At 34.9% G+C, this 15,534-nt stretch overlaps 1 protein-coding gene and 1 pseudogene across 4 annotated transcripts in view; one reads left to right on the top strand and one right to left on the bottom strand.

Annotated features, from left to right (window-relative positions):
* The window catches only part of TENM1 (teneurin transmembrane protein 1), a gene marked incomplete at both ends in the record, with an annotated part of 892,332 nt that overhangs the window by 355,357 nt on the left and 521,441 nt on the right, over positions 1-15,534 (top strand). The window lies entirely within an intron of this gene.
* Positions 2,511-11,399, bottom strand: LOC308279415 (small ribosomal subunit protein bS18m-like; annotated as a pseudogene). The gene is made up of 2 exons: positions 11,227-11,399; positions 2,511-2,713 (listed from the first exon to the last, which is right to left on the bottom strand). The product of its transcript is annotated as a small ribosomal subunit protein bS18m-like (transcript).

The raw sequence follows: 15,534 nt of genomic DNA on the forward strand, positions 1-15,534 counted from the left end.
TATATATCAGTGCCAGTCAGAAGCATATTTGTTTGAATTTACAAATAAGCCATGAAAATAGTAGTAAAAAAGATGAATGACCACATGAAAAACATCAAGAAAGGGTGAGGTTAAGGTACTTTATCAATGGTTGTAAAGGACACAAAGCTTCTGGGGATATTTGATGTTTTGATCAAGTTTCTCCACAGTCAGCAATTTGTATAAGAGGCTACAGAATCTCACAGAAATATATTGTCCTTGGGATCAAATGAGCTGTTGCATTGAATGAGTTGAGAAGTAGGAGTCTCTGATGATATTGATGATAACTCAATATCATCAGTTGATGACATAAATGCTTTTCTTTTGCCACGGCATTAGTAGTGTTTTACACTAACTTTAGGGTTTACAGTGGTGTTCAAACTGTACAGATAAAGTAATCTAATTCCTTAAGCCTTGCCAAGATAGCCCAAATGTAAAAAGTTTAACAGAATTAATATTAACAACATAACATTGGTAAAATATAATATTGTCTGTTTCTCTGATCCGAAGTTTAGCAATGAAACTATTCAAAAAGGAGCAGGCCATACTTCACATTGCTTTGTGTACCAAAATTGAGTAACACTGATTTTACTGTTTTCCTTTTCCTCCTTTTAATTAGCCTAAATTGCCCTAGTTTCTGTGGCCTTTATTACAGTGGAATAAGAAAGTGCCTAATATGATAGTCAGAGGAGTGGAATATTTTCTTTTTGTCCTCCTCACAAAAAAATCCAATTACTTCACTATGGAGAGAGAAAATATGCTGAAATATGACAGGTTCTGAATTTAGAAAATTTAAGAATTTAGTTTTCTTTAAAAAGAAGAAATAGAAACGGAAGTTTCCCCTCATTAAATTGAAAGGCACAGCACCTCCTTGTACAATATTTGCTTAATGTAAATAATTATTCTCATCAAAAACCATATTTTTCTCCAGGCATGGTGGTGCATGCTTGTAATCCCCATGCTTTGGAGGCAGAGACAGGAAGATTGGGCAGGTTTGAAGCCAGCCTTGCTGGCTTAAGAGACTGGAGGTAGAAGGGTTTCCAGGAACCCCAGTACCACCACAAAACAAACAAACAAAAAATTGTATCTTTCAATTACTACCACTTTTTAATGTCTCTGTGTCCCTAGGTTTCCTCTTCTGTACAATAGGAATGTTGATAATACCTTACTCAAAGGTAATTTTCATAATTAAATAAATCAATGCAAGTAAAAGACCCAGGACATTGCCTATTAGAATAAGTAAGATTGATATTATTAGTGGAACAGGATTTTTATGAAAATCAATCATTTGAGCTGAGGTAATATGAACTAATATGAACTAATTTTGTTTTCTTTTTTTCTAAAGTAATCTGAAACAATGTTTCAAGGCCTGAAGACCTTTATTGCAAACATGGAGTTTATTATTTACTTTTTTGTGGTACTGGGAATGGAACCCAGGGACACTCTACCTCTGAGCAACACCTTCAGCCTTATATTTTATTCTTTAATTTGAAAGAGGATCTCATTGAGTTGCAATGGGCCTCACTAAGTAGCAGCTGAGGCTGTCGAAGTGCGATCCTCCTGTCTTAGCCTCCAGAATGCTGGGATTACAAGAGTGTGTTTACTTCTGACTGATCTAAAATAGCTGTCACTTTGCCTTCATTTTACTCATTTTACTCTTCTGATGTATTTTGACCCTTTGATTGATTTTGTATTTCTATCTGGAGACAATACATAGGTTGAAATGTATTTTAATTAAAATATATTATAGTTTATAACAGACAAGAAATAGCTAAACATAAAATGATAATACATTTTATATTATACTATAGTCCATTATCAATCCTTTTTGTTTGTACTTAAATATTTTTGCTTCCAGTTCAATTCCATGAACCCAATCAATATCATACTGAAAGATTCTGTTAACATTGACTTTTTCTCCAATTCATAAATCTATCAACTTTCTAGCAATCCCTATAAGCAAGGAGATGGAAAATAGTGGCATTACTACAGTCTTTCATCCATGCAATTATCACAACCCTTCTATTAAAAATTGCATATTCATTTTACATCATGTTTTGTTGACATATGTTCCATAAGTTTTTTTTATTCCAAGCAATTATAATTTCATAGATAGTCACATGGGATTCTTTTTTTGTTTGTTTTGGATTGAGGATTGAGCCCAGAGACATTATACCTCCCAGCCATATTTGTATTATTTTGAAACAGGGTCTCACTAAGTTGAAGAGGGCCTCACCAAGTAGCTGAGGCCAGCCGTGAACCTGCTATCTTCCTTTCTCAGCCTCCCAAGTACTGAGATTACAAGCATACACCACCATTTCCAGCTAAGTATTAACATTTTAAATAGGCAATCTGTTCTAAGAATGTTTTACTGGTATGGAGGGGAAGCTTCATTTATGATTTCACTCTTGAAATAATTTTTCCCCAAAGGCTACTTGGATCAGTACTGGTATTCAACCATTTATCATATAACAAATTTATTGATAGTAATGCTATATAATTTCTTCCCAATATTTGCTGTTACAAACTTTAGGGTCTTTCAGATATGAAGGAGCCTTATATGTAACTGGCATATACCCATTATTTGAGCTCTCCTAATTGCTTTTGTAATTTCTTTATATTTCTTCCCACAAAGTCATGTTATATGCCTTCTATAAATGCATCCAGTAAGTGGAAAAATAAACTGGGACAGAAGCTGTAAATTTTTACAATATACATGCTTGTCACATGAGATACATTTCTTAAGAGGCTCCTTATATGGATTTTCTATCGGAAGAGACAGGTCCTCATTGTTTTTTGTTTGTTTGATTTTGTTTTTTTAAGAATTGTATATTTGGCTTTATTTTTAAAAGATTCACCTGTAGAAAAATAAAACATAAGCATTTCAACAACCAAGTTGTCCATAAATTATTTACATATAAAGTTCCTTATGTAGAAGATAAATTTATATTCCACTCTTCAATAGAAAGAAATAGAAATGAAGAGGTGGTGTCATAAAACAGATTCAGAAATGGAACCATTTCAAAAAGTATGCAATGTTTTGTAGTTGCAGTGATTTTTTATTTTAATGTTTCGACATAATCTTAATTTTCTCGTAAGTAAAAATTAATTCACTACTATTTTGACTACTATTTTGTTGATTTTTTAAATTCAAATTGTGAGTAATGGTTTTTATACCTGTGAACCTTCCATTGATTTGAAAAAGTAATTAAACAACAAACTATTTCATGAGCCATTTGAAACAAATATAGTTTATTATCAATCTTATTCACTTTCCATATCTTTTATAGACTCTGTATTGGTGAAAAATCTTTTAATGGCTTTTATGAGCACAAGATACATTGGTACTCTGTGGTCAGAAATACTTTCTTGCATCCACTAAAATATAGAAATATAATCCAAATTAGAACCTGCTTTCATAATGTCTGTCAAAATCTAGCCGCTATTTGAATAATAGTTTAAGATCAATAGAAGGAAGAAAGGAAAAAAAAAGTATTATTCACCACATCTTTTCTAAGACAGTAGTATATGCCATGGAATAGACCTTCAAATAAACGTTGGTGGACTGACTAAATGAATAAATAAATGAGAAAATCTTGCTTATATTTATTCTTTCCATTTCATATTTTAAGTTTGAAGTTCACTTTGGCTTAGAAAGTTTTGTATTTTCTTCCCCCAAGCCAAATGGAATAAGAAAGAGAACAGTATTTAGGGTTGAAACCCATCAAACATAAGCACAATAAATTTGGAGAAGTCTTAGCACAACAAGGAGTTCCACAAGTATTCATTTTTATATAGTTAATATATATATTAATTTTTTGAGACTCATAGATAAATAAGATAGGCTATTCAATTAAAAACACCAGTAATTTTGCCCTGAATATAAACTAATAAGTGTATATATGTATACACACAACACCCACACACATTCTCATTTATTATTTTTTGTGTGTGTATCATCATACTTTTATATTTTTTTCTTTTTTTAATTTAATTTTTATTTTTTATAAGTGGAACATATTGAGACTGGTGTACATTTACATTGTGCTTCATGCCCTTCCCCCTCTCTTCCCCTCTCCCCTCAATAGATAGTGTCCAGGTTAATCATGTTGTATTTATGCTATTACACATATTCATATGTAGCTCCTCCATTGAACAACCTCAGCTTTCTTCATCTCCTATCCTTCCATTCAAGCTTGCTGAGATTTCCCCTCCATCATCTGGAATTCCTCTGGTATTACCACTACTCCCGAGCTTGAACATATTAGAGAAAACATATGTCCTTCTCTTTTTGTGCTTGACTAATCTCACTTAACATGGTGTTCTCTAGTTCCTTCCATCTTCTTGCAAATGCTATTATTTTATTTTTCTTTATAGCTGAATAGAATTAAATTGTGTATATTTCCCATAATTTTGCAATCCATTCATCTGTTGATGGAGATCTAGGTTGGTTCCATATTTTGGCTATTACAAAATGTGCTGCTATGAACATGGGTATGTATATGTTAATGTAGTTCTCTGATTTCAAGCCCTTTGGAAAGATACCCAGGAGTGGTGCAGCTGGATCAAATGGTGGATCTATTCCCAGTTTTCAAAGGAATCTCCATTCTGATCTCCATAGTGGCTGAACTACTTTGCACTCCCACCAACAGTGTAAAAGAGTTCCATTTTCCCCACATCCTCACCATCAATTATTGTTGTTTGATTTCTTTGTTTGCCACTCTGATTGGGATTAGATGGAATCTCAGCATAGTTTTTATTTGTATCTCCCTGATTGCTAGTGATGTTGAACATCTTTTCATGTATCTATTGGCCCTTTGTATCTCTTCTTTTGTGAAATGTCTATTCAGTTCAGTTGCCCATTTCTTGATTTGGTTGTTTGTTTTGCTAGTGTAGAGTCTTTTGAGCTCTTTGTATATTCTTGATATTAGCCCCCTATCAGAGTGGTGGCTGTTAAGATATTCTCCCATTCTGTAGGCTTCTCTTTAGGTTCTTGATGGTTTCCTTTGATGAGAAGAAACATTTTAGTTTGAAGAGATCCCACTTATTAATGCTTGCTTTAATTACCTGCACTTTGGAAGTCTTATTGAGAAAGTTACTCCCTGTACCTATATGTTGAAGTGTAGATCCTATGCCTTTATCTAATAACTTTACAGTCTCTGGTCTAATTTCTTAGTCTTTGATTGATTTCGAGTTGATTCCTGTGCATGGTGAGAAGTAAGTATTCAGATCCAACTTTCTACAAATGGATAGCCAGTTCTCCCTGCACCATTTATTGAAAAGGCTCTATTTTCTCCAGTGTATGAGTTTGGCCCCTTTGTAAAGATCAGTTGACTACAGATGTGTGCATTTGTTTCTGTATCTTCTATTCTGTTCCACTGGTCAGTCTTCTTATTGTTGTGCCAATACCATGCTGTTTTTACTACTATTACTCTATAATATAATTTGAAGTCCGGGATTGTGATGCCTCTTGCCTGGTTCTTGTTGCTGAGAATTTCTTTGGCTATTCTGGGTCTTTTCTTCCTCCATACAAAATTCATAACTGATTTTTCCAGGTCTATGGGAAATGTTAGTATTTTAATGGGGATTGCATTGAATCTATAGATCACTTTTGGCAGAATGGACATTTTGATGATATTAATTCTGCCTATCCATGAGCACAGGAGATTTTTCCATCTTCCAAGGTCTTTTTCAATTTCTTTCTTTAATGTTTTGTAGTTTTCTCTGTAGAGGTTTTTTACATCTTTGGTTAGGTTTATTCCTAGGTATTTTATTGGTTTAGAGGTTATAGTAAATGGAATAGTTTTCTTTACTTCTTTTTTTGTGGATTCATTGTTGAGATAAAAAAAAGCAAGTGATTTCTTTAGATTGAGTTTTTATCCTGCAACTTTGCTGAATTGATTAATCAGCTGCAGAAGTCTTTTGGTAGAGTTCATTGGATCTTCTAGATAAAGAATTTTATCATCTGCAAATAAGGATAGTTTTAGCTCCTCTCTTCCTATTCAAATTATTTTGGTTTCCTTCTCTTCTTTTTGATGTAGCAAGAGTCTCAAGGACTATATTGAAACAGAGAGGTGATAATGGACATCCTTATCTTGTGCCTGATTTTAAAGGGAATTATTGCAGTTTTTTCTCCATTCAATATGATTGTGGCTTTTGGGTTTATTGTATATAGCCTTAATGATGTTTAAATATGTTCCTTCTATTCCAACTTTCTGCAGTGTTTTAACATAAATGGGTGATAGATTTTGTCGAATGCTTTTTCAGCATGTATTGAAATTTTCAGATCATGTGGATTTTGTTCTTAGTTCTATTCATGTGGTGAATAACATGTATTGATTTGCATATGTTGAACCAGCCTTGGTCATGGTGTACAATTCTCTTGATATGGTTTTGAATGTGTATATCTAGTATTTTGTTTAGAATTTTTGCATTTACGTTCATTAAGGATGTTGGTCTATAATTTTCCTTTCTTGAAGTATCTTTATTTGGTTTTACTGGCCTCATAGAAGGAAGTAGGGAGAATTCCATCCTTTCAATTTCCAGGAAAAAGTTGTGAAGTATTGGTATTAATTCTTCACTGAAAGTTTTGTAGAATTCAGCTGGGAACCCGTCAGGAACTGGGTTTTTCTTGTTGGCAGAATTTTGATTGCTGTTTCTATTTCTTTGTCTGCTATTGGTTGGTTTAGGCTTGTTCTGTCCTCTTGGTTCAGTTTAGGTAGGCTATATGTGCTTAGAAATCTATCAATTTCTTCCATGTTTTTCAGTCTGTTGGAGTATAAATTCTCAAAATAGTTTCTAATAATCCTTTGAATTTCCCCTCTGTCTATGGTGATGTCTCCTTTTTCATTTCTAATTTTAATAATCTCTTTCTTTTTATTAGGTTTGCCAGGGAGGTGTCAATCCTATTAACCTTATCAAGAAACCAGCTTTTTGTTTTGTTGGTTCTTTGAATTTTTTTCTCTATTTCATTTATTTCTGCTCTGATTTTAATAATTTCTTGTCTTCTGCTGGCTTTGGGATTAGACTGTTGCAGTCTTTCTAGGTCCTTGTGTTGTGTCATTAGGTTGTTTGCTTGGTGGCTTTCTGTTCTTATGTGGGCACTCAGTGCTATGAACTTTCCTCTCAACAGTGCCTTCAAAGTGACCCATAGATTTTTGTAAGTTGTTTCTCTATTTTCACTGAATTCCATAAATATCTTTATTTCTCCTCTAATTTCTGCTCTTACCCACTTGTTATTCAAGACTGTATCATTCAATCTCCATGTATTTAAATAGTTTATTTTGGTTTTCCTGTTGTTGATTTCTACTTTCATTCCATTATGGTCCTAAAAAATGCAGGGAATTATATTACACCTTTTGAAATTGTTGGTGCTTTCTTTATGCCCCAGAATGTGATATATTTTGGAGAAGGTTCCATGGACTGCTGAGAAGAATGTGTATTCTGTGTTTCCTGGTTGAAATATTTTGTATATGTCTATTAAGTCCATTTGGTTTATAATTTTCATCAGTTCTGCAGAGTCTTTACTCATCTTTTGCCTTGAGGTTCTATCTAGTGGTATGAGAGCTGTATTGAAGTCTTCCACTATTATTGTATTAGGGTCTATTTAAGATCTTATGTCCAAGAGGGTTTGTTTTACAAATGTGGCTGCATCCACATTTGGGGCATAAACATTTACTATCATTATATCCTCTAGGTGGATTGTTCCTTTTAATAAAAGAATGTGCCCTTCTTTGTCTCTTCTGATGTTTTAGCTTAAAGTCTGTTTTGTTGGATATCAGTGTTGTTATTCCTACTGGTTTTTGGTCCCCATTGGCATGATATATATTTTTCCATCCTTTCACTTTCAGTCTGTGAATGTCTTTTGCTGTAAGGTGTGTTTCTTGCAAACAGCGTATATTTGGATTATACTTCTTAATCCACATTGCCAATCTGTGCCTTTTGATTGGAGAGGTAAGTTCTTTGACATTCAGTATTATTATTGAAATGTGTTGTATATTTCCTGTCATTTTGTGTTCTATCTTCTGTTGGATATAGTATTATTTCTTTGTATTTAGATGTCCTGCTGATCAACTTCATCTCATCTCTGGTTCTGGAGTCTGATTCCTTTTTTTTATGGTTTATTTATTTAAGTATTTTCTCAAGTGTTGGCTTAGAACTCATGAATTTTTTGAGGTTCTGCTTATCCTGAAAGACTTTTGTTTCTCCATCAATGATGAATAATTGTTTTGCTCGATATAGCAGTTATTGTTGGAAGTTGTTTTCTTCCAGAGTCTGGATCACATCATGCCAGTCTCTCCTGGCATTCATGACCTGGGATGTTTAGTTTGGAGTGATTCTTATTGTTTTGCCTCTATATGTTACTCGTCCTTTTGTTCTCACTGATTTTAAGATCCTTTCCTTGTTGTCTATGTTTGTCATTTTGATTATTATATGATGTGGGGATGTTCTTCTTTGATCTTGTCTTAGTAGTGTTCTGTAGGTCTCCTGAACATGAAGATCCAAATCACTTTCCACGTTTGGAAAATTCTCTGAAATTATTTCTTTGAAAGATTATGGATACCCTTGGGCTGTAATTCTATTCCTTCTTCAATGCCTTTTATCCATAGATTAGGACACTTCATATTGTCCCATAGTTGCTGGATGCTTAGGTTTTGTTGCTGTACTTACTTCTCTATGCTGTTTACTGTGTTTTCGGGTTTTGAATGAACTGTCTTCTAACAATGATATTCTACTTTCCATTTCATCTAATCTTCCAAAATTTCTTTCTATTGCTGTCTCCATTTCATTTATTGACTCTTTCATTTCATTCCGACCTCTTTCTGATTCTTAGTGTTTCAGTTTCCTCTTTCATTTCCTGTAGACTTATTTTAAAGCCTTTCATCATATTGTAGATCAAGATTCTGAACTCCCCTTCTTGCATTTCTTGTCAGTATTCATGATTTCTGTTGTCTCTTCATTATTCCTGGTTCTCATATTTTCAGTGTTCTCAGTCCTGATTTTCTGTGTTTCTACCCATCGTGTATGAGTATTATGTTTAGTCCAATCTTAGTATTAGGAGTTTAGAGGTATCAGCAGGTCAGCAGTGCTTTTCCAATGTTGAGCGTTGGGTGATGGGGGAGGAGCTGGGGTAATGGATATAGGAGTCAGAGTATGTAGAAGATATGTTTAGGTTGAGAAAGACTTTAAGTATGATAAGGTAATATATTGCTGAGAATGAGAGAGAGAAAGTTAACTAGTAGGACTCTTGTAGTTAGTAGAGTAAGTATGGAGATATGAAATACTTTGAGTATTAAACAAGGAGGTACATTATGAGAAAAATTTTGGGGGAAAAGAGTAGATATTTTATTGTGGGGATGTTTGTAAGAGGGGTGGGGGAAGGAGCAAACAAACATAAATAAAATATCAACACAAGATACCAAGACTAACTATTATGTAATCAAAGAAAAAACCAACCAAAAGAGGAAAAAGTAAAAAGAAAAGAAAGAGGAAGAAAGAGGAAAAAAGGACAAGAATAAAATAAAAAGAACTAGCAACTGTGTGAACCCAGAAAACAAAGCAAATTATTAAATATATATAAAATAGGTTAAAGTAAAAGAAGGATGGGGAAAAAACAAAACAGCAACATCAAAAACAAAACAAAAGCAATATAAAAACAAAACAAAACATCAACAGCAAAAGTTAAAAACAGTCCTACTTATTTACAAATATGGGGTCAGGTCCATATAGTATTTGAATGTCTGATTGCTGTGTTAGCTTTCAGAATGTAATCCAATGTCTCTTAATTTTCTCTGTACTCTACTTTAATCTTCTTATGTCACTCTCTGGGTGTTTGGACACTTTTCTTTCCTTTGAAAGCTTTGGTTTTAGGTGTCAGGATTCTGGTGTCACTGCTAAATAAATTCTGTACAATTACCAAGTTCTGCTTATTTCCAACCTGTAGTCAGTGCCTCTGCACTCACCACCCTAGACTCAGGCCTGTGCTTCCCTACTGCAGGGGTGATGTCCAAAGTTGACTTGGAACCTCCCCCTGTGGCCCTGTGCAGGTATTGTGCCTCAATTAATTTTCCTGTGTCTCTGGAAATTCTAAATGGGCTAGTTGGTGTGGCCCCAAGATGCACCCTGGGCAAAGGGCTGCTGGTCCCTGAGCACACACACTTACTGCCAGAGCACTGCCAGTTCCCAGGGTGCAGACAGTATGCACTGCTATTACTGGACCCCCAGCATGAGTGGGCGCAGATGCCTAGTGCCTGGTCCTGGGCTCCGTCAGAGTGCACAGGCTGTACTAGAACTGAGTCTCCAGCTGCGGGGCAGGCACAGACAGCCAGCGGTGGGCCAGGGGTGCAGAGCGGGCACACATGGGTCCAGGGGCGCAGGCACAGTGCAGTGTCCAGCACTGGTCTCTGGCTCCAGCAGGGTGCGCGACAGTAGCACTAGAGTCCAGGGTGTATGGTGGCCATACACGCTTTTGCTGGCCCTGGTGCGTGGGCTGGGGGCCCAAGGATGTCTTACGGGCACACAGAGCTTAGGCTGCCTGGGAAGCAGGCAGGGCCCGTGAGGTAAGTGCCTGGGCTCTGGTGGAGTGCGGGATCTAGTTGCACAAGGTGAGTGCTGAGTTTAGGTGTGGGAGTGGCACAGGCACAGGCAAGTAGCGGTGATCCCTGGGCACAGACAGGGCACACGAGGACAGTGCTGGGTTCTGGGGTGGGGGACAGATGCCCAGGGCCAATGTCGGACCTGGGGCACACGCTAATACCCGAAGCTTCTCTGGACACACTCTGATACCTGTCTTCCTTGATCTGGGTGTCTGCAGTACTCACTGTGCCTCTGTGGTCCCGTCTTTGGTGAGCACACAGGATTCTTAAGATAAGGCTCTATGACCGTTTTCAGTCTCTTGGGTTATTTTGCCATGGTGGTATCAGTCAGGAGTATGGAATGCAGTTTGGGCCAGCAGCCAGCACTGGCACCGGCTGGTGGCCTGGTTGTGTCTGCAGCAGGTCTGATGCCCGAACTTTCTTTTTTTTTTTTTTTTTCTGTGAATCTCGAGTTCAGGGTTTCTGGATTTCTTCCACTGAGGTACCTGGATCTGTTTTGGTTCCTTGGATATATTTATTTTCTTGGTTAAGACACTGCCTTCTAAGTAGTTGAACTTTATTTATTTCAGCTACTGAGAAGTGCTGTGTCCCTCAGTCACCATTTTGAATCCTCCAGGTCCTCATTGTTGGTAACTTGTTTGTAATGTGAACAACCTCTTCTCCATAGTACCTCTTCTCCAGTGCACAGCATAGTACCACTTGTGTTCTGAGACCCACTGCAGCAGTGGTTACCCAGTGTGTCAACTTCTTCCCCCATAGACCACTGCAAACAGCAACAGTCGCCATGGTTCACCATTTTTCCTTTTTCATAAGTTTTGTTTCAACCATGTTAAGTGACAGTTTTAACTGCCATAAAAAAGGTATGAATCCAATTAAAAGTAAACATACTGAAATGACAGGGTAAAACCATGTCACATACAATTTATTTTTGAAACAATAGTTTCTGGTGCTAAGAATAGAGACATTTTGTTGAAAGACAAATATTCTTCTTATTTTTTTGAACTGTAGCATGCTATGTAATTAAGACATAGGCTAACTCTTGGCAATTTTTATCTCTTTTTTGTGAAGTGCCTATTTAATTCAGTTGTTCATTTCTTTATTAAGTTACTTGTTTTTTAGTATAAAGTATTCTAAGTTTTTGGTATATTCTAGGTATTAGTCCTCTGTCCAAGGGATACAAACGGCCAATACATCAAAAAATGTTCAGCATCATTAGAAATCAGGGAGATGCAAATCAAAACTACAATGAGATAACATCTAACCCCAATCAGAATGGTAATCATCAAGAAGTCAAATAACAATAAATGTTGTGGAGGATGTAGGGAAGTAGATAGTCTTCTACACTACACTGTTATTGGGAGTGCATACTAGTTCACCCACTATAGAGATCAATGTGGAGATTCCCCATAAAACTAGAAATAGATCCACCATATAATATAGATATACCACTCCTTAGTATCTTTAAAAAGGGGACAAAACCAGGAACTATAATAGTATATGCATAACTGTTTATAGCAGCACAATTCACAATAGCCAAACTACGGAACCAACTTAGGTATCCATCAACAGATGAATGGATTACAAAATTATAGGAAATATAAAAATGAAATTCTACTCAGCAATAAACAAGAACAAAATTATTCACTAGCAAGAAAATAGAAGCACCTGGAGAACATTATATTAAGAGAGATTAGCCAGTCACAGAAAGTGAAGGGTCATATGTTTTCTCTAATATGAGCAAGGTAGGGAGTAATTGAGATACCAGAGGGACTCAAGATGATGAAGAGAAACCTCAGCACAGCCAGAGGGATGGTCTAAGGAAAAGTAAGGGAGAAAACTGAGGTTTATTAACAAAAATACTACCATCTACTATGTGTATATAAGTGAATATACCAACATCAATCTCAATACTCTGTATTGGGAGGAGGAATGGGGAGTAAGGGGCACCAAGTTCTGTGTGCATGTATGCCATTGTCAACATGATTTACATTATGATGTGAGACTATAATGCCACAATAAAAGCATATTATAAGAAATGACAGAGGAAGAGATAATTTCATGTACAAATAAGTATTGAATACTAAACATATGTCTTTCATCAAAAGAATACTTATAAACTTGTAAACAAGAGTCAGTCACCCTACTAATTACTTCTCATTTAGGACTTTCTCAGCCTAAGTAGAGAAATTAAAATCAGACTCTCTAGAATAGATAAATATTCACTGGGAAGGCATAATAAAACCAGCTTGAACAACAGGTTAGTAGATTTTTTTTTAGTTTTAACATATTTAACCAATTTTAGAAAGATAAAAATCAATCTTGCAGATTCAGAGAAAATATATCTGGAGAAATTTCTAAAACCATGATAAATTTATTTCTTAAGAAATCTGAATTTAAGTTTACAATTTGAATTTTATCACAGAAGGAAGAAATTTTGATCTTGTTTAGCACAGTTCCTACCTCAAATATAACATATATAATGCTATATATGTTATATTAATATTTTAGAACCATATTGCATAAGCTGTTAAATAATACTTAACTCTGAAGTGAATAAAAATAAACTAAATTAGAGAATTGGCTTTTAAACAGATGACAGATTAACCCATTTTTGAAAAAATATTTTGCATCTTATGACAAAAATATGTGTAGGCACACACAGGCTATGCATCAACTTATTTGACCCAAAGTGTTTCAGATCTCATATGTTTTCAGAATTTGGAATATTTACATGTACATTATGTTGGGGTTAAGACTCAAGTTTAAACAAGACTTTCACTTATCTTCCATATGTACTTTATTCATATAATCAACAGTTATAGTCAATGTGTTTTAGCATGCCAATATTTGTTCATATTACTATTGCTTTGTAATATAGTTTGAAGTCAGGTATTGTGATATCTTCTGCATGGCTCTTGTTCCTGAGAATGACTTTGGCAATTCTCATTTTGTTTCTGTTGTTGTTGATGTTTTTGTGATACTGAGGGTGGAACCCAGAGGCTTTTCTATCTCCTGGCTATACTTCCAGAACTATTTTATATTTTATTTGGAAACAGGGTCTCACTATGTTTCTGAGAGCCTCACTAAGTAGCTGAGGGTGGATTCAAACCTGTGTGATCCTCCTGTCTCAGCCTCCCAAGCGTGGGGATTACAAGTGTACGCCACCACACCCACTGTTGTTGTTGTTATTCCAAATGAATTTAATGATTAATTTCTCTTTGCGACAAATGACCATGGCAATTTAATGGGTATTGCATTGAATCTGTAGATCACTTTTTAAAAATCTTTTATAATTTTCTTTGTAGAGTTCTTTTTTTTCCTTGATTAGGTTTATTTCTAAGTACTTTATTTTTTGTGGAATATCCTAATTGTGTTTTCTGGATTGTTTTTCCAGTGGATTTATGGTTGGCATATAGAAAAGCTTCTGATTTTTTAAAATTTATTTTTTTCTCTAGGCACTTTACTGAATTTGTTGATAAATTCTATAATCCTTATTTTGAATTTCTTGGGTTTTCTTAAGATTATGTCATCTGCAAATAGGGATAATTTTAGTTCTTTTTTTCTATTTGTACTCCTTTAATTTCATTTTCTTGCCTTATTGCTCTGGCTAACATCGTAAGTACTGAATTGAAAAGAAGTAGTGATAATGGACATCCTCGCCTTGTTTCTTTTTATAGGGAGAACTATCACAGTTTTTCCCCATTAAATATGATGTTGGATGTAGGCTTATTATATATTGCCTTTATGATGTCAAGGTATGTTACTTCTCTTCCGATTATCCACAGTGTTTTTATCACAAACATGTGTTGGATTTTATCCAAAGCATTTTTATCATCTATTAAAATGATCTTGTGATTTTTGTCTTTATTTCTGATTAAATGATTAATTACATGGGTTGTTTTCTGTATGCTTAAGCAGCCTTGTATCCCTGGGATGAACACTAGTTAGTCATCTGTATGATTTTCTTGATGTAGTTTTGAATGCACGTTACTAGTATTTGGTTTAGCATTTTTGGCTCTCAGTTCATCAAGCATACAGGCATATAATTTTCTTTCCTTGAGTTGTCTTTATTTGGTTTGAGCATTAATGTAATATTAACTTCATATAATATATTTTGAAGAGTACCATTTCTTTCTGTTTCATGGAATATATTGAGGAGTATTAGAGTTAGCTTGTCTATAAAAGTTTAAATCATTTGGGAAACCATCTGGTCCTGGGGTTTTCTTTAATAGTTGATGGTGTTCTTTAGGTCTGAGGCATCTTCACTGAACTTTTGTCTAGATTATTGGTCTAATGGGGTGAGAAGGGTGTTCAAGTCTTATTTTATTGTGACTTAGGTGTGGCTTAATGTCAAAAAAAGTTTGTTTTATGAAAGTAGGTGCACCTATATTTGAAGCATAAATGTTGATTACTGTTATTTCCTCTTTGTGGATTTTCCTTTTACCAGTAAAAAAAATTACCTGTTATATCTCTTCTAATAAGCTTGGGCTTGAAGTCTAACATGTCTAATATCATAGTTGCTACTTCTATTTGTCTTCAGGTTCCTTTGTCATGGATAATCTTGCTGCATCCCTTTACCTTTAGTTTGTTGCTATCATTACTTGTATATTTTTTGTAAGTGTGCATAGATGAATTCTGTTTTTTAATCCATTTTGCCACCTTATATCTTTTTACTGGGGAGTTGAGGCCATTTATATTCAGTGTGATTATTGAGAGATGATTTATAATTCCTAACATTTTGAGTTTTAAATTTTGTTTGAGGTAATTTTTGTTTTTATTTGCTTAGTTTTTGTATTGATGGAAATTCTTCTTTCTCTGGTTCTGGCTTGAATTACTTATTATTTTTTGCAGTTAATCACTTTCAGCATTTTTATCTAGATCTGGTTTGGAAGACATAAATTCTTTCAACTTCTGGGTGTAT

Source organism: Muscardinus avellanarius (genome assembly GCF_963383645.1).
Source record: "Muscardinus avellanarius genome assembly, chromosome: X".
Classification (NCBI taxonomy): domain Eukaryota; kingdom Metazoa; phylum Chordata; class Mammalia; order Rodentia; family Gliridae; genus Muscardinus; species Muscardinus avellanarius.